Source organism: Ambystoma mexicanum, chromosome 9, assembly GCF_040938575.1.
Source record: "Ambystoma mexicanum isolate Mex_15411 chromosome 9, UKY_AmexF1_1, whole genome shotgun sequence".
In the NCBI taxonomy this organism is placed as follows: Eukaryota; Metazoa; Chordata; class Amphibia; order Caudata; family Ambystomatidae; genus Ambystoma; species Ambystoma mexicanum.
This window is the reverse complement of record NC_090931.1, coordinates 1,221,104,680-1,221,124,515: the sequence shown is the minus strand read 5'-3', so window position 1 is coordinate 1,221,124,515 and position 19,836 is coordinate 1,221,104,680. Positions and strand designations below refer to the sequence as shown.

The 19,836-nt window shown below is 42.4% G+C and overlaps 1 protein-coding gene across 4 annotated transcripts in view; it reads right to left on the bottom strand.

Annotated features, from left to right (window-relative positions):
- The window catches only part of MAP3K19 (mitogen-activated protein kinase kinase kinase 19), a 749,356-nt gene that overhangs the window by 648,757 nt on the left and 80,763 nt on the right, over positions 1 to 19,836 (bottom strand). For 3 of the 4 annotated variants that reach the window (XM_069616557.1, XM_069616559.1, XM_069616560.1), the window contains exon 1: positions 18,712 to 18,910. The exons of the other annotated variant lie outside the window; for it this stretch is intronic. The gene's annotated coding sequence lies outside the window, so the exon portion shown is untranslated. Of the gene's footprint in view, positions 1 to 18,711; positions 18,911 to 19,836 lie in introns of those variants that run through there. 4 annotated transcript variants of the gene reach the window in all.

The following is a 19,836-nucleotide window of genomic DNA, read 5'->3' as shown; positions in this document are numbered from 1 at the left end:
ATTTTGCCATTATGGTAAACTACAAAACCATAACTCGCACCACTGCCATGAAATGTGTATACTGACACACATGACATCACAAAGGGCATCATTAATGAAATCACTGAAGACATTGCACATGGCATGACTTATGACTTATCTTTAACATTTCTGACAGAAAGTGCTTAAAAGTGGTTGTGTATTTCAACCAACATACGAAGGGCGACAAGTAGGGCTCTCGTGATTTAGTCCATGTATCATAAAATGTACTTATTCAAACAGAAACTGCTGTCCTTAGTTCAGTTAAGAATACAGCAACCTTAAAATGGATTAACTCAAGCAATCATTACGTATACAGACTATAGACGGAGAGTATTCTTAGTAGTCTGGCAGACTTGGCTAGTAGAATTATAAGTCAAAGCCTATCAGAACCCTGAGTAATTTTAAACCTAGTTAAAGACAAAATAGACGACATATGCGAGGCATATTTGTGGATAAGGGAGAATATACTTAGAACATTGATGAATACAAATCTGATGCAAAAGAAGGCTAAATTATGCCTATTTCACAAGGTTAAGGACATGAATATATAGCTATAGGAAAAAACTTTCGTTGCAGGGACATTAAGGTGAGAACTTAACCCAACAAAACCCCTCAAATTCAGCTAAAGCCACCTTAACTTTGTGCCCTAGTTGCGCAGATTATGACCACAATGATGACATCACAGATCACATCACTGATGACATCCATAATTACATGTTGTATGAGAAGACTGATGACATTACAAATCACATCACTGGTGACAACACTAATGACATTGTATATAACTGATTACATCAATAATGGAATTAGAGATAACATAATTTATAATTTAGCTCATGAATTACTTTAATAACAATTTAGGCCGTGGACTTGGCCATGACAAAGGATGGGGTCACAGGCCAGCACCAAAGGCCATAGCTAGTGGTCGGTTAGTATTCAAACATACCAATGTGCATGGTTAAAAGCCATGCCTAGTAGCCCATCACTGTTTTAAAATATACAGTGGGCAACGTTGAAAGCTGTAGTAAGTGGTCATGGCTAAAGGCCATAGCTAGTGTCCATTAATATGTTAGAATATATAGTCGGAACAGTCAAAGGCCCTGGCCACTGGCTAGTATTATGTTGAAGACCATGGCTAGTGGCTGGTTAGTGTATATAATATACAGTAGGCATGGCCGAAGGCCAGCGCTTATTGCATTTTATTATTTTATATACAGTGGACATGGCCAAAAGATGTAGAAACCGCTCAAGGTCAAATGCCATGGCTAGAGGCCCATTTATGTTAGAATATATAGAGGGCACAGCCAAAGATTGTGGCAGCTGGACAGTATTGTGCTAAAGTCCATGGCTATTGTCTGATCTGTGTATATAATACAGTGGACACGATTTAAAGCTGTATCCACTGGTAAAGACCAAAATCCATGGTTGGCAGCCTGTTAGTGTTTTAAAATATTCAGTGCACATGGGTGAAGTTTGTGACCACTGTCGATAACTGAAGGCCATGACTTGTACCCATTCATGTGTTAAAATATATTTGGCCATGCACACTGACCATGGCTGAAGGCCATGCTTAATGTCAGTTACTGTTGTAATGTAATTAGGGATGTCATCAGTGATGTGATCTGTGATATCATTGTGGTCATAGGCTGCACAACAGGGGGCGCAAAGTTAAGGTTGCTCCAACTAAATTTCAGGGGTTTTGTTACGTTAAGTTCTCACCTTAACGTCCCTGCAACTAAAGTGTTTTCCTTGAATATAACTATACAAAAATTGACAACATGGACAGGCACCTACCCGTGTTTATACTGTAGTAATTGTGGGTTTGTGACAAAGGGAAATCACTCTCAATCGGGAGAGAAGATTAAGATACATAGCTTCACCAGGTGCGACCGTAAACATAATTTACTTAATCAAATGCCCTTGTGGGCTGGATTACATTGGACAATCTAGAAGAGTAGCTAAACTGAGATGGAATGAGCACCGGTCATGCATCAGGAAAAAGAAACCTTAACTCAGCCGTTTCAAGGCATTGGTCCGAGGAGAAACACAGCATCTCACAGATCCTAGATATTGTTCTCGACTGTAATCATTTAATCACATCAAGAGATGTTTTTTGTACCAGCAATTTATAATGAGTAAGTTATGAGAATTCCTAGATACGTCTTCCTGCTCTACATGAGTGTATCCACAAAGAAGGATGGATATGGCAATGCAAATGAGTAAGCCATGTGAATTTCTAGACACAAGCACAATCTTCCTGCTCTATATCCACCAAGAGGCTTTCATACAAAAGCATCACTAATGCAGTATGTTATCCCCAGGTTTATCTGCACTTGTACTCTCTGTTCCGACAGGCAGCGTGGGGTGCAAGGCGTCAGCGACATCATCATGTATCTACATGTGTGACGTCGCAACATCTCGCAGTAACCAGGGGATCCCTAACAAACATTAACCAGCGTGCACACTCGAGACAGCACCATCACTCCAGCTTCCTAGCAGCATGCTAGGGTAAGTTCACTACCAATATTTCCGTACATTGCACTCACTGAACACTTCTGCATGTATTTAACACTGAATACACCGTTTTTTGTATTTCAGGGACGGTGATGGAACTGCATTAAGATTTTGCAACAAATGCCCAGCTAAGGTCTGCGAACCACCATGTGCACTTGAATCTATCTACATCACCAGACAGTACAATGCAACACAGCAATTTGGCATTTTCCTATTTCTGATTTCCTTCACAGATGCCTGCATAGGCATCACACAACAGGTACTCCTTCGATATATCAATGAAGTTATATTGAACTGTTAAAATGATATGCATCATTTTCAAGGGGATAAATTGTCTTTCTATCATTTTTTTTCTCATCTTTATTTTGTTTTTACATTATTTGAGTCATCTGAACCATGGTATGTATATTATTTGGACCTATATGTTGTACTTATATTATGTTGTGACATTAACAGTGTTCAGCCCTGACGATGGAATGACATTCTGAAATGCATTGGCACACCATTGAACACTGACCAGATTGTCATTGCATGTCACATAATTAGAATTATAAGGACATTTGGGCATTTTACAAATGGTCAACTCTCGAATTTATTCATACTGTTATTAATCTACAATATTATGAAAGAGGTTTGAAACACACAACAAATGTTGCAACTTATATATAGAGCATATCAGCCCACTGAGTGGCAACGCCCAGTTTCTTCCTACATTTGTCGATCCTTGTGCCATAGGATTCTTTTTGCCAAGTAGCTCCATTGAACCCATCGCATTTTGTAAAATAAGTAGGCTTTATATACACGGGAACTGTTATTTTCACAAATTGGTGGTGCCCACCTCATTCCATACTGTATGGTTGCTTAGCTTACCATAACTAGCACATTTCTGGGGGGTTTTCGGTTTTACTTGTAACCATAACATCTCTTTAACAAAGTTTTTTTTACTGAATTTCATAGGTTTTTATTAGTGCAACTTAACCATAACGTTGTTTAAATTAGGAGGTTGAGTCAAGTCTCTGCGCCGGCTTTCAGACAAACCCACAGATATGTGAAGTGGGTAGGCTGCAAAAATAGGAAATAATAATCCTTCAGGCAGTGATAAATAGTTTTCAATAATTCCTCCTTATCGATGTACTTCTTAAACTCATAAAATGATTCTTGGTGTTTGGTCCACTTTTTTGTTTCCAATAATGTCCCTTTAATTGGTGATCCTAAATTGTATTCAATGATTCCTCTTTAATTGGTAATCATAAATTCGTATTTGATAATATTCTTAAACTCATAAACTGATTGTTGGTGTTTGATCCTCTACATGTGTTTCAACACTGTAGGTGATAGTGGCTCATCAGGAGGAGAAGTAACGTACTGCTATAGTTGTAGCAGGTTTTTGTGTATCCACGATGATCTTGGGTTAAGGATGTTGGTTATAGATGTGTTAAGTTCCTTATATCAAGTTCAGACCCCTGATATATTGAAGGGAGGACTTGAGCCTTTATCGCCAGCCCTGCATCAAAAATCACCGATCCTGGTTTACTGGCCACAGCTTTGCAACGAATACTTTTGTTTTCTCATCACAGGCTTGCTAGATGTCTGCAACTACCTACCAAATTAACTATAACGTCCCTTTAACAATGTTTTCAGTGAACACACACACACATATATATATATATATATATATTCACTGAAAAAACTTTAGTTAAGCTGGTCATGACTTCCCACATCCACTAAATATCGAGGGTTTTGTTGTGTTAAATCTGGTCCACTTAACCATATTTTAACAAAGGTTTTCTCAGTGAATTTCAAGGTTTTTGTTATACTATCATTTTTTATGGGTCACTGGCCATGGCCTTCGGCTGTGTCCTGTATATATGTTCCCCCAATATGTTTCTTTTACACTCAACCACTAGGTGGCTTCGGCCTTCACCATATATGGCGTGGCCACTATACACTATTCACACCCTTCTTAGTAACTTTTTCATTTTTCGATGAATTGCTCCCAACATTTCGAGTTTGGGGGGGGCCTTGAAATCCCTTGTTTTAAAAAATGTCATCAAAATCTAACGAGCAAGTCAAGCGTAATTATCTTCTTTCAGCCTCTCTGCTGTAAAAAGCAGCAACACCGATAAAAAGGTTTTAAGGAGCAGGGGTACCTCCTTCTCTGTCAATTTTTGTAAAAGCTACTGAACGGATTTACCCCAAACCAGTCAAGAATTTTAAGTCAACGCTTTGTGCCCAAGTTATTTTTCATTTGGTCCAAATCTGCCACACATTTGTTCGTGCTACAGCTGTTCAGAAACTGCACTTTTTCTCTATGGGAAGAAGAATGGGCTGAAAACTGTGAAACTGTGGTGTTTTGGTTTCTTAATAATTTTTTCATTTTATAACGTATTGTTCAGTTTGGCGGGGGGCCTCCAAAAGCTTTTGCTTTGAAAATTTCATCCCAATCTACCCAGCAAGTTAAAAGTTATTAGCAATTGAATTTTGGCTAACAATTGCTGCTTTTTCATTTCTGAAAATCCTGTCAGCCTCTCTGCTGCAAAGCACCATGGGAGGTAGCACTATAATTTTGGGAAAGGGGGCACCCACTTCAATGTCAAATAATTTAAAAACTACTGGACGCAATAACCCCAGACACCCTGTACCTCCCTCAACCCCAGAAATCGAGTTAACACTGCATGCCCAAGTTGTTTTGTACCAAGATGAATTTCATCTAGCGGTTTTCACTGTGCGCTCGAGCAAAGATTTGACTTTTTTCTCTATGGGAAAATGAATGGGGACTAGGCCAAAACTGTGTTTTTTGGTTTTCAAAATGACTTATTTTTTAACTGATCTTTCCAAAAAATCCCAGTCTGATACATGGTAATACACATACACAGATGCATTCATTATATTAATTTTCTTTGCCATTATTCAGAGCACCACTAGTGTGTTTTTGCTATCAGTTTTCACGCTCTTTGCAATACACAGTAATGTAAAAAAATAAATGGTTCCTGGAAAATTGATTATCCTTAAGCATGAGTCCTGAGGAGTTGGGCCCTGTGCCTCGATTGTACTCATAGTCCAGGTCACCCATATTTTCTCACAATGCGCAACAATTGTGTTAAAACGTTGCCTTTGATTCATCTTTGTAGCTCTGTATGCATATGATAGAGCAGGGGTCTGCAACATTTGGTTCTCCAGATGTTTTGGACCATAAATCCATCATCCCTAACCAGCGAAGCCAATAGCCAGATTCCATGGGAATTGTAGTTCGAAACATCTGTAGCACCAAAGGTTGCAGATTCCTCTCATAGAACATTCAATAGGAATGACAGACATAAGTATGTCATATAAACACATTGTAGCAAACTGCTTATGTGTTGTAGCAAGTTGGTACTTCTTTCAAAGGGTGATATTAAGTCTCTCTTCACCAGCCCATGCTTTCTTTTCCATTACACTCCTCGGTCAACAATAAATCTGGGCATGATGGAAACGCAAACTTTTGAGGATAACATTATCTGCACTAGAAAACCATACCAATCAGTTAAGTTGCTTATGGCGAGCTATTATGCCAGTGACAGGGTGAGTGGCTTATCAGGGGGAAGTACCAGGACACCCGTTTTAAGCTGCACTAAAGGAAATCGGGTGCTTAAAACGTGCAGCTTGGAAACACTACTGCTTGTATAATGCAACCTTCTTCCGTTTTTCACAACTGTATGTACTTTCCATACTTCTTATCTTACTTTTGGACGGTGACACCCTCTATCACTCATTATCGCCTACCTAGCCCGCCAAATGCCTCCAATCTACCTACGCCATTCGTATCAACCCAAAACATCTGACAGCACTCTCCTTGGAGATTCAGTGGGCTTGCTTAGAAGGCTGCCCTCTGGGAAGTAGCTCAGGTGGTGCATGCCAACTATATTGATAAATAAGATAGCCTTAGGTTCGTTTTTCACAATTACCAGCTAGCTGTATGCAAGATAGTCAATGTTTCCTATTTTAAATTATTTTCCGATTCACGTCTTTAAAAGCCACATGTAACACACAAGGCAACATCGCTGAGAACCGTGTATTCAAAGTTTCTTCCTAGGCCTCCATCTCCCAGCTCCTGGGGCCCAATTTTCCATTGGATGTTAAAGTGCTTAACTTGTGCCAGCGTTTGCCGGTGTCCAGCCCCAGCACTTAATTGATAGACAGGGCTGAGCACCGGCACTCCTGAAGTTTGCACTGCATGACCTCTGCAGTACACACAGATCTTAAAGCTCTGCTATCTGCCACTAAGCGTGGGGACCTCTGTCCTGCTGACACCCACCCATGCCCCTCCTTCCATCCACTTCTCCTGTTGTTGGCATCTACAAATGGATTTTCGTGGGAGAGATGTGGCCTCACTACGGGTCCGGCAGTAACCCTGCTGGTGCTACCGGCGGGTTGCCACCGGACCCATAATATTTTACTGCCACCTGACTACCCAGTGCCTCCAGCAGCCCGGAAAGTCAGGCACTTGTAAAATGTAAGTCCAATTCCCATAGAGGGAGTGGAAGCATGGAAGCACCGGCACCATTGCTAATGGTGCCGGTGCTTCCGTGACCGGTTTACCTAGTGGCTGTTGCGCCTGGCAGGGTCAGACCTGTCGGTACAGCGGCCACAGCAGCCAGGCTCTGAGTTTGCCGATCCGGAAACAAGGGTGCCGGTGAGCTTAGCGGCACCCTTGTTTCCAGACCAGAAAACTCCTGAGGTACAAGGTAAATGATGTATAGTAGCACACCTCGTTAAAATATAGTTAGCAACAATAAAGTATATTGAAAAGTGAATTTGGGTGCAGGGCCGGTAGCACTACCCTGACACGGAGTAGGATACAAACATGGAGGAACACAAAATGGTGTCCGAAGGAACTTCAGGCACTCCCGTCCCCTGCACACCTATGTGCTGGTAATCAGCCAATATGATGTAAAGAAAGTAAATCAATTATGTAGCAGTGAAGGTTAGTTCATTAATAACAATTCAATAGAGACAATTCTGTATGCAATTCTTCTTTATATTTACAAATAAGAAGCACAACACGTTTCGGGATAAACAGTTCCCTTCATCAGGTGCAGATCAGTAGATCTAGAATACAACATATTCCAAAATTCTTGGTGGTTTTCAGTTAGAGAGATCATCATGTTTAACATTTGTTGGTCTTAAATGTGAGAAATTCAATAAAGATGCGGTAGTAAAACCTTTTGCAACTGACAAGTTCATGCATATTGCTAGTCCTCAGATTGTGATTATGTAGATAAGTATAGCACCAAATTGTTAACCCAATAGTGAGGATTGTCAAGTGTGATGAGAATGAAGCAAGCCCATGTCTATTGATGATGTAAATGGAATAGGAAAATATTGTATGCAGGCACGGCATTTGGGGATCGACAGGAGTCGCAAATGACCCTTGGGGGCCATAGTGGAAACCGCTGGTACTCCCCTGCAACCCCAACTATAAAAAATAAAATTGAAAAAAAGTGCATTTATTTTGTTTTGCCCAATAAAACGGCTGTTTCTGGTGTAGCAGGCCCTCTCACGGTGTGGGGGGGACTGCCACACCAGGTCTGGTGGGTCCCGGCCTAGTCCTCACCCATCAGGGTGAAGGCTGGGCCGAGGAGGCACTCAGTAGGGGTTGGAGCTGACCGTAACATGTGGCACATGTCACATGCCACGTTCAGCTCCAACCCCTTCTCCCTTGGCTTCCTTACAGCTCACATACAGGAACCAGGAAGCTCCTGAAGCTTCCTGGTTCCTGTTTGTGAGCAGAACGCAGGAGCCGAGGGGGTCTTCAAGGAGGGACCGAAGCTGCAAGAAAAAGTTAAGAAGGCTTTTATTTTGTAATATGCTGTGTGTTTTGCATGTGTGAAGTGTGTGTCAGATGTATGTATGTGAATGGTGGGTGAATGAAAAGTGATGTGGGATTTTGAAGGTTCTGGGTGGGTGTGTGCCTTTGTAGACAATGTAATGAGTGGATGTAAGAGAAGGTGGGAGTGACTGGTGGGTGAATGAGAAGTGATGTGATGTGTGTTCTGGGAGGGTGGGTGGGTGTGTGCCTGTGTAGAGAATGTAATGAGTGGATGTAACAGAAGGCGTGAGTGACTGGTGGGTGAATGAGAAGTGATGTGATGTGTGTTTTCGAAAGTTCTGGATGGGTGGGTGTGTGCCTGTGTAGGGAATGCAATGAGTGATTATAAGAGAAGGTGTGATTGACTGGTGGGTGAATGATAAGTGATGTAATGTGTGTTTTCGAATGTTCTGGGTGGGTGCCTTTGTAGAGAATGCAATGAGTGGATGTAAGACAAGATGTGAGTGCCTGGTGGGTGAATGATAAGTGATGTGATGTGTGTTTTCGAATGTTCTGGGTGTGTGCATGTGTCGAGAATGCAATCAGTGGGTGTAAGAGAAGGTGGGAGTGACTGGTGGGTGAATGAGAAGTGATGTGATGTGTGTTTTGAGTGTTCTGGGAGGGTGGGTGGGTGTGTGCCTGTGTAGAGAATGTAATGAGTGGATGTAACAGAAGGCGTGAGTGACTGGTGGGTGAATGAGAAGTGATGTGATGTGTGTTTTCGAAAGTTCTGGGTGGGTGGGTGTGTGCCTGTGTAGGGAATGCAATGAGTGATTATAAGAGAAGGTGTGATTGACTGGTGGGTGAATGATAAGTGATGTAATGTGTGTTTTCGAATGTTCTGGGTGGGTGCCTTTGTAGAGAATGCAATGAGTGGGTGTAAGAACAGATGTGAGTGCCTGGTTGGTGATTGATAAGTGATGTGATGTGTGTTTTCGAATGTTCTCGGTGTGTGCATGTGTCGAGAATGCAATCAGTGGGTGTAAGAGAAGGTGGGAGTGACTGGTGGGTGAATGAGAAGTGATGTGATGTGTGTTTTGAGTGTTCTGGGAGGGTGGGTGGGTGTGTGCCTGTGTAGAGAATGTAATGAGTGGATGTAACAGAAGGCGTGAGTGACTGGTGGGTGAATGAGAAGTGATGTGATGTGTGTTTTCGAAAGTTCTGGGTGGGTGGGTGTGTGCCTGTGTAGGGAATGCAATGAGTGATTATAAGAGAAGGTGTGATTGACTGGTGGGTGAATGATAAGTGATGTAATGTGTGTTTTCGAATGTTCTGGGTGGGTGCCTTTGTAGAGAATGCAATGAGTGGATGTAAGACAAGATGTGAGTGCCTGGTGGGTGAATGATAAGTGATGTGATGTGTGTTTTCGAATGTTCTGGGTGTGTGCATGTGTCGAGAATGCAATCAGTGGGTGTAAGAGAGGTTGTGAGGGACTGGTGGGTGAATGAGAAGTGATGTGATGTGATGTTTGTTTTTTAATGTTCTGGGTGGGTGGGTGTGTGACTGTGTAGAGAATGCAATGAGTGGATGCGTGTGTGCCTGCTGTGTAGAGAATGCAATGAGTTGATGTAAGATAATGTGTGTGTGAGTGACTTGTGGGTGAATTAGTATGAATGTGATGGTGTGTTTTTGAATGTTCTGGGTGGGTGGGTGTGTGCCTGTGTAAAGAATGCAATGAGTGCATGTAAGAGAAGGTGTGAGTGAGTGACTGGTGGGTGAATGAGCATACATGTGGTAATGTGTGTTTGAATGTTCTGGGTGGGGTTTGGTGTGTGCCTCCTGGTGAATCCAGTGTGAGCAAGTGCGATAGGAGATGTATGGGTGAGTGACCGGTGGGTGAAAGGGGATGCCTGTGTGTGTAAGGCTCTGGGAGACTGGGGATCACTGGAGCATTTTTCCCACATCTTTTATTGACTTTGCGTGTTTTACTGGTATTTTTGGCCAAAGGCAATTTCATGTGTGACATTCTCTGGCTAGACTACCATTTTGGTGCAGTCAGTCTAGCCATTGCTTACTGTGGCATTACATTTATTACTCAGCATCTTTAAAAAAGCAAGCATGATAACTAGCATTACCTCGCTAGACTGATGTTTTGGCGTATCTATATTTGGCCTGTATATTCTTCACTGTAGCATGACTTTTTATTAACTGAGCATCTATGATGAATCAACCAAGATAAGGGTTCTTTTGGGTCTAGGCAGGCTTACATTGTTACATTGGAACCAGTTTGGACGGGTTTTTATATTGTGACATGTCAGTTTTAATGGCCAAACCAACGGGAGTATGTACTTACATAGGAGTACTGGCATATATTGGCAGAGCCTGTTTTATGCCCAGTGCCAGTACTATACAAAAACATCTTAAAGTGAACATAAGTATGGTTTTATATGGGAATACTAACATATATTGGTGGAGCCATCATGGAAATGTATGGGCACAGCCAGCATACACATGTTTTTTATACTGGCATTTATTGCAGGTACCGGCATGATAATGCATTGGGAAATGCCCTGTGCACTTTTGGTGACTTGCATCTACTGTACTTTGTTTCATGATTTACCCTAGAAAACCGATTGATGGCCTTTTACCTACATTGTTGGCCTTTTACCCAATTTTCCCAGAAAGTGTGCTTTGTAATGCACCATTTTAACCCATTATTCATAACATTTACTCTGGGGAGGGAGGAGAATCCCCTTGGCTACCCCCAACCCATTTTCCCCGTTCCTCTGTAATTCTCTGTTTGTTTGTTTGTTTGTTTTGTTGTGTGTGCGCCCCCTGAGACCCACAGGCATGTGGCGCGGTATACAAGAATTTTTTATAAATAAATAAATTAGTTCGGGCTCCCGCGCTATCCTCAGTCGCAATCACATACTTGTGGCAAATATTCCACCCTCCAAAAAAACAACTTACTAGCCACTATTAGTGGCTGGTATATTTGTGAACTAGGCACCGCCCCCTTCTCTCTATGTTACGTTAAAGATTTAAGTTTTGATTGAAAAACATATTTACTGCTTTCACTTGCAGTAGTGCATGCCCCTGCAGCGGCATAATCATCATGGACATTCCGCACACGTGGTTATCCAGACCGGCCCGGGATGTGGCGTGCCCTGTACTTTGTTAAGAAGCTTGGTGGGGCCCCCCACAGCCTGGCTCGCAGGGTAGATGCCAAGGGGTAGTGTGCCGTGTGCGTGCCTTGAAGTCTGCCAGTGAGTCCCCGGGTGAGAAGCAACTCGTGGGTGTTTTCAATTTTAAATAACTGTGTGATGCTATGAATTTATGTGTGCAGCAATCATATTACATTAAATTGTGAGTTTTTTTTATGTCCTCTGGCACCCGGTTTTACGCTTAGCTAATAAAAACTATGGGGGTTCTTGGGTATATTGAAGAAACTTTCCCAGGTATTAAACTCCAGCAAAGATAACATTATCAGGTGCACTCCCCTCTGTGCAGCAGACCAGTCTAATAGGTTTCTTCTATCATAGTGTTAGCTGAACCATATATACATTTATAACCAGGGAATTTTGTTGATACTAAATCCTGGTCAATGATAACATTTTCAGGCCTTGCTCGTGGAGCATTTTTCTCCCGATTAAAAAGCAGCGCATTACTCCCCACGTAAGTGCTTTTTTGGCTTGTTTAATACAGGAACGCCACAGATAACACGTACTTCTGTGTCCATTGATCTACATATGTTTCATAGACTAGCTGTAGCCTGCGTTACAGATTTCGGTTACCCTGTTAGAAATGCTGCATTATGTATGTTTTACATATAGACCCCACGTCGAATCTGGAAAATGGCATTCCCCAAATATGTAAATCGTGGACAAATCATGCCTCCCTCTGTGCCTCGATACTTATATCTTGCTGAAATGAGAGCACCTGGAAACACAGGTGCTAGATACATCTAAAAAATCTGAAGGTCGTTTGCCATCACTTCCTGTGATGTCACTTAGGGGGCGCGGTCAAATTACATCACTTCCTGTGATGTCATCATGGGTCAAGGGTCGGGTGATGTCATTTCCGCTACCCCTGGCAATTTGGTGAAATGACATCCCTGAGTGTACGTGAAGATCCAAAGTCACCTTCCTTCAAATAAATCACCAGTTACCTATAGGGGAAGATATACAGATTCTCAATTGTGTGCCAGTAAGCAGCATGGAATAGGAGAGGCGTTCTTGCACCTTGGCAGACCTCTACAACATTGACAAGAATAGTAAAGTGAAACAGATTAGTAAGCCACGTGAGGAAAATATATCACCTAGTGTACATAATGAAGAAAAGAATAATATTTAAACAAGCAGTATAAATAAAGCAGATGAGTATGGTGGGAGAAATCCACGGGTCATCTGGAAGTGGCGCTGAGTGTAAGCCCAATCGGACGATAATGGAAGGTTAAGCGCGGGTGGGAAAGCTGAAAGGGAAGTAATAACTTGTGTAAATAGATGAGATCACTTAGTATAAATGAAGGATGTCCGTAGATCTATACGCCTTGTAAAAAATGTCAGGTAACTTGAGAGAGGTTAAGTAAACTTACAGTGGCAGGATGCGAGCGGTAAAGCCAGTGCAGCCGTAAGAGACCAGAACAGGAATCAGCGGTCGGGTCGCACGTATGGCAGTAGTTGTCAGAGTAACTATGGAAACTGTGAGGCTACACAGAAAAAGAACTGAGAAGACTTGTGGATATAGAAAGAGGACTGGTGAGACTGTTGTTATTCGAGTAGAGTGTTGACGGAACAGACACGATAATAAAGTTATATGCAGAAGATACAACAGATGTGTAAGCAATATGGTTAACAAGAACCAAAGAAAAGAAATGGGAAGTGGTCATATGGTAAAGGTATCAAACGGAAACAAGCCGTGATCAAAGGTGAAATATGATATACTAAGTACATGAGTTGCAAATGGTTCTTGGTATATATACGTATTACAGAGACTTATTACAAAAACAGAAGGAGCCAAGATGTGACCCTGACAATTTGTTATAATAGTTAATAATAGGAGGCGAACAAGCACCCAATTGAAATCTATTGAACCAAACATACAAAAGTTATTACAGAATGTATTATGTAAAAAAACTCCTTGTGACCTAATGCATACATTGGAAATTGAAAATTGTCAAAAAATTGCACTGGTAGAAATAAAACAAAGCAAGAGATTGACATTATGTAGATGAAAAGTAATACACTACTGGTAGAGAAAACTAAACAGTGCTGGTCATGCAAATGTGGGATAAAAAACAGGGTATCTAGTCAAGTAGAATCAATGTATGCTGAAAATAAAAGACAAGAGACATAGTTTAATTTTTAATAAGAAGCATTGTAGGTTGAACTCCTCATTCATACCGCTTGGATGCACTGTGTCCAATAGATGGATCCAGTGCATTTATCTTTGGCCAAGTTTCTTGGATATATTGCCCCTCTGAAAGGGGTGCATAATACTTCAAGTATAATAAATCTAATCTGGGATACATTGTGTCTATGATCTTTAAAATGCCTTGCCACTGGTGATTTGGTGTTTTGGGTCCTTATGTTGGATTTGTGTTCCAGCCATCTTTCTCTGGCCGACCTATTAGTTTGTCCCATATATAGTAGTCCAGGTGGACACTTTATTGCGTAAATCACACCTGTGCTGTTGCAGTTAGCAAAATCTTGGAGAGAGATTTTTTGGCCAGTATGGGGGTGTTGGATGGAGTTCCCTTTGATGACATGACTACAGTTGCTGCATTGAAGGCATGGAAATGTGCCTTTCTTCCGTATGGAGAGTGTCCTTTGTTTGTCAGCCAGACTTTTCTCAGCTTGGATCAGTCTATCTCTGAGGATTCTACCATTCTTATAAGCCATCATGGGGGGTTTGGAAAGAGCTTTTGAAGTAGACGATCGTGGTGTAGGTATTTCAATTGTTTGTTATTATTCTCCTCAAATGCAGACTCTGTCTGGAGAATTCAGAGATGTATCCCTTTGCCTTTAGGTACTGTATGTACTAAAGTGTCTCTGGTGATGGCATCAGCTTTTTGTCGTGCTTCTATCAATGTCTCGGTGGGATATCCTCTGTTGGTAAATCTCTTAATCAGTTCTAGATATTCGTTTTCAAGTGTTGCATTGTTGGTTGTAATTCTTTTGATACGCAAAATTGGCTGTATGGTAACCTGCATATCATCTGTGTGGGGTGAAAGCTGGCATAGTGCAGTATATTGTTGACATCAGTGGGTTTATGATAAACATTGGTTTCTAGTCTAGTTGTGGTAGTGGTGAGTTTGACAGCAAGCATGGTTCCCCCACTTCCAGGGTGAATTTAATCAATTTACTTTCTTTGGTTCTTGTTAACCATATTGCTTACACATCTGGCAGGGTTCAAAATACCCCTAGATTCAATACAGTGGCTAAAGTCAAAAGCACAGCTAGATTTAAATTAGTGGACCAGACCAATGGCACACCTGCAGATTTTACTAGCTAAAATTAGGCAAACACAAAGAAATATTATGTAAAAGTAAAAAGTGATGTGCATTTGTGATCCTTTGTGTTCCCTGCTCTGCTAAGGTGACACATTCAGCCCAGTGGCATGAAGAGCACCTGCATGATATCACTAAAAGGGTTTAAATATGTTTAGCACTGAGAAAGATGACATTTTTTCAAAAGTGTGTGAGAAGCCTTGGTTGCAGAGGCCCATGCGGTGCCTGTTGATTTTCTCTGCCATCAACTTTCCTGTTAATAGTGAGGAAAGCTTGCTCTGCTGCCCATACTGCACACGTTCTATGAGCAAAGGACCTGTTCTGTAAAAAGAGGTTGGGTTTCTGTAGCTCTTTCTGCATCTATTTTTCGTTACCATTACAAGGGTCCGTGAAACCTATACCCACTTAGCCAATGTTTGGGAAAATCATTCTATAATGTTTGGGGAAATCATTCTATAAAATGAAACATTATATTCATATTTTCATGACTCTGAATCCCCTCAAAAACTCCAGGAAGAAGTGAGAATAGCTCGCTCATGCAATTTACACTTCCATCTCTTTATAAATTCCTCAGTTGTCACTGCTTTCACTATGATAAAAATGATTATCACTGTGCCAAATACCCACAAGATTCAAAGTCCAAAAGTCTTCAACCCATTCCCATTCCTGACTTGCTGCCGATAGGATGATATAAAGCACCAGTGTCAGAGAAAAATGTTGAGCCCTAGCACTTATGTTTTTTTTTTATTAAATACTTAAAATGTATACTTGAGGTCATAAAAACATATTGGGCCTCATTATAACCTTGCCGGTCTGGAAACAACAGTGCCAGTAAGCTTACCGGCACCATTGTGTTCGGACCGGCAAAGTACAAGTCTGCCTGCCGGAGCCGCTGTGCCCGACAGGTCTGACCCTGCCAGACACAGCGGCCACGGTAGGCAGACTGTCATGGAAGCACCGGCACTGTTAGCAACGGTGCTGGTGCTTTGGTGGTCCCCATTCCCTTATGGGAATGGGGACTTATAATTTGCCGGCACCTGACTTCCCAGACCGCAAGGGTTGGAATCCCCTGGTGTTACAGGGAAGTCAGGTGCCAGTAAATGATTGGGATTCCGGCACCAACCCGCCGGTAGCACCGGCAGGGTTACCGTCGAACTCGGAATGAGGCCCATTGTAGCCAAGGACCGAAAATCCATTAATCTGAAACAACTTCCCCTCCCCCACATGCATGCATTGCAAACTCAGGGGGTTGCAATAAATAAGAGCAACCCGACCGTAGCATTTGCAGCGCCCTGAGCGACAAAAGATGTGTAGGGCCCCCTTATTTGCATTGCAGAAACTGATGTCACAAATAGCCATTAATATCCGTAGGATCAAATAAACTGACCTTCAGTACATTCATTTTAACTGTTAATGTTATGCATGTGGCAATATCAGGATTGAGGCTTATTTTGGAGTAGCCAACAGAGTGAGCTGAATCATTTGTAGAAACGTGTACCTCAAAAGAAAGTACTCTGATGAGGAAGAGCATGCCAAAGAGTAATGAAGATTACTGTTAAGTAATCAAAGCATACCTAATGTGACTGCGCGTTTTAAGGATGTAAGAGCAGGGATGTTCCCTGGACCAGAATGGGCAAAGTGCCTTTGCTGCAGTGTTGCCTTAAAAGTGCAATCAAAGCAACGCCTATTTCTCGGGAAGTTATGGAGGCAGTCAGAGTAAACAATTCCACAGGTCTTTAAAATGTTAACTGGGGCTCAAGTTCCCCAAATAATGGGGGGGAGGGGTCATTAACATACACAAAGGGACTAAATGTGTCTTAAAGTGAAATACACACATTTAATTCAACTGTCTTTCCTAAAATAAAAAAATGCAGAGCACAAATAAGTATGATCTCAAAAAATCGTAATCATCAATACCTGAAAAGATGAGATTTTCCTATAACACTGCTGGAAAAATATAAAAGGTACACACCTTTTAACCCCAAAAATGTATATTGAAATATTCCATGGAAAGCAAAATACCAATACAAGATATGTGCTTTGAAGACACTTTCAGGTGGTTTTGTGGGTGCATGTCCCGAGTGCTTGACGACCTGGGTTCAAATCCTGGTGTCCAAACACTTGAGCAAAGAAGCTGTTTTCTGCATGCTGGCCTCAAAAACACCCAAGGGGGTAGGGGGTGGCGTTCACACTGTGTAACAAGTGGATAGATGCTGTCAACCCACATGCAGCCTCAACACCCAAGGGGGTAGGGGGTGCCGTTCACACTGTGTAACAAGTGGGTAGATGCTGTCAACCCACATGCAGCCTCAACTTGTACCCTGAAAATCAGCACAGGACCTGGGAGAACATCTTCAGTCCAGCAACTGCGTCCCACACCCATGGACCTGGTAAATCATCACAACCAATTTGCCCTCTGATCCTTTCCCCTCCTCAGCCCAACGTTTGGCTTCCAACAATACTCTGTTTTATAATGCGGACTTGAAAAGTACTCCAACAATATAGGAATCCTTATAGAAATATGTTAAACTAAAATAGTTCCGATGTTGCGTTATTGTCAGACCACCTTGAAGACTGCCAATCCCAGAATGCAATGCTACAAAATGATTGAAAAAATCAATTGTAGGCCGTCTTTCAAGACTTAGGGCTTGATTTACAAAAACATTTTTGAATGGGAAACCCCCATTGAAAAGGGTTTTATAAATCAGACCCTTAGACTCATAACAAAAGATAATGTGAAAAGGTAACCATGTGTTTTGTATCGTTTCACAAAGGCATTCATTGTCTGATAAGAGTGAAATGTGACATTCTACAAAAACATAAAATGTATTTGACACACCAAAAGCAAACACATAACAATTACAGAAATAGTTCAGAACTCTTTTTTGTTAATATATTTTAACTGTTTTCAAAGTCGTCAGTTTTGGGCTGCAAATCTGCTTTCAGAATGCCTTGTCCAAAACAATGGCTGTTAAATGGACCATTAATTGGAAAGAGCTTCCACTTTCAACGCTCTGCTAAAACAAAGAGCGTGATATGTCCTAGGAGGCCGCACGGGGTCAGATGGGCTGCTAGGAAGGTGGCATAGGGGTTATTTGTGTCTAGAAGGGAGTCACAGGGGGTTCGGAGCGGGCAGTGCCTCTGCACTAAGACGGGCACATAAAAACAGCCCTGGCTGGAATCAGCGCAGCCCCTGTTTAAAGTAAAGGTGTATTACTTCGTATTCTGTTGGCAGCTGGTGGCTGCAGGGCCCTTAAGAGCGCGGGGCTTGGGGCAATGGCACACACTGCCCAAGCCTCGAGCCTGCCCTGCGTATACAGGTGCACATGTGGATGTATGGGGCACCGTGGATTAGCATATGGAAAGAACAAAATACAACAAAGTGAAGGTGGTTCTTTGATGAGGCATTAAGTAAACGTGATGCAAGTTTTGTCTTGCACTTGCAGGTAGGGTTGTCACTAGGCCAACATAACTGGTTTTACTGTTTTTGTAGTTTTCATTCGTATACCACCCAACCCCACCCGCCCATTTGTCTTGTGGCACCTGGAAACCCTTGTGTATAGGCATCATACAAATGTCCAATAAAATAAATAAATAAATAAAAAGAAGCCAGCGGCACGGCATACCCCGCAAATAGCCATTCGTTGAGGAAATGTCTGATGCCTCCGATACACCTCAAACAAATCCTCATCGTCCTTCAAAAACGCGCCCACGTCAACTGACTTCAATGGCCACAGCCTTCAAAACAACTGACAGTCGCCCATGCTACTGGGGCAAAGCCGCCATGATTCTGACCATCCCCCTGAAAGCCCTTGCTGACCGTGTACGTGTTGCAGACCGATGACCGATCCCACTGCTTGTCAGCCGCACAGACACTTACTTCTAGTCTAGTGGGAGAGAAGAACTTAACTTCTACGCGTATACTGGCATCCACTCGCCACCGCAGGAAGTAACCCGTGCAGAATCCATGGATGCCACTGTGCCCCGAGTCCCGACCTGCTCTGTAGCACCCTTGTGCAGACCCGGCAGCGCGGATGCTGCTCTCCAGGCAAGGAGGCGGCTGGAGTTGCCTGCCTGGGGCCTCGTTAGTTTACAAGCCGCTGCCAAGGCAACGCCGAGTCAGCTGCTCTGCCAGGAGCAGCACAGTGGCCAAGGTTTGTTTTGCATGCACTTCCTGGGCTGGCCCTGCCGGCAAAATACAGTCATGTTAAACCTTCCTCGACATCGTGACACCTTTCTAGTCTGTCACGAAGAGAAAGTTGAAAACAAAGTGGAAAATTGTCCCCGAGTAAACGCTCCCATTGTTTGCCTGTCAGCCGCCTATGCAGGAGGTCCAACACTAAAAATAGCGGTTATATTTTCTCTGTTTTTTCCGTCTCAAAAATCGTCTCTATCAAATCAGTTGTATGGATTTGTAAAACACATTTCACCAAGCAGCTCCCAAAAGTCCCAAGACAAAGGTAAACATACGCAAGCGAACTCGAAGGCTGCAAAAAGGCACAACAAAATAGGACCTCCCGTGGAGTACCCAGCGTGGCAGGAGTTGGGGGGAAGTGGGTATGGTGAACCATGGAAAAAGTCCTATTTTCAGTTTTGGCTGTTAGCTGGCACGCTACATATAAGCCAAAACGATCGCGTTGGAGTTGGCATTTTAGGAAGGACACACAGCTTGTGGGTGTTTGTTTGCCTTTTTTACCCTGCCATTGACAGCCCTATGGCAATTCCCACCCACCACCTGCCGCCCCCAACAAAACACATCCTTCTGAGATCTCTTTAAGCTGGCGCTCTCGAACAGTATAACACATATGGACGATCAAGCGAATTGTACCAATACATTTTTTACTAAGATTCAATCTGTAAACATAAAGTAAACTGGCACTGTCCCTAAAGGAAGAACTATGCTCTCCCTGGAAACCCAACATGACCAGTGTGCCGCCTGTATAACAGGGATAGGGGAAGAGAACTAAATCCTGCCTCTAAACTCACTGATGAATCCAATTACATT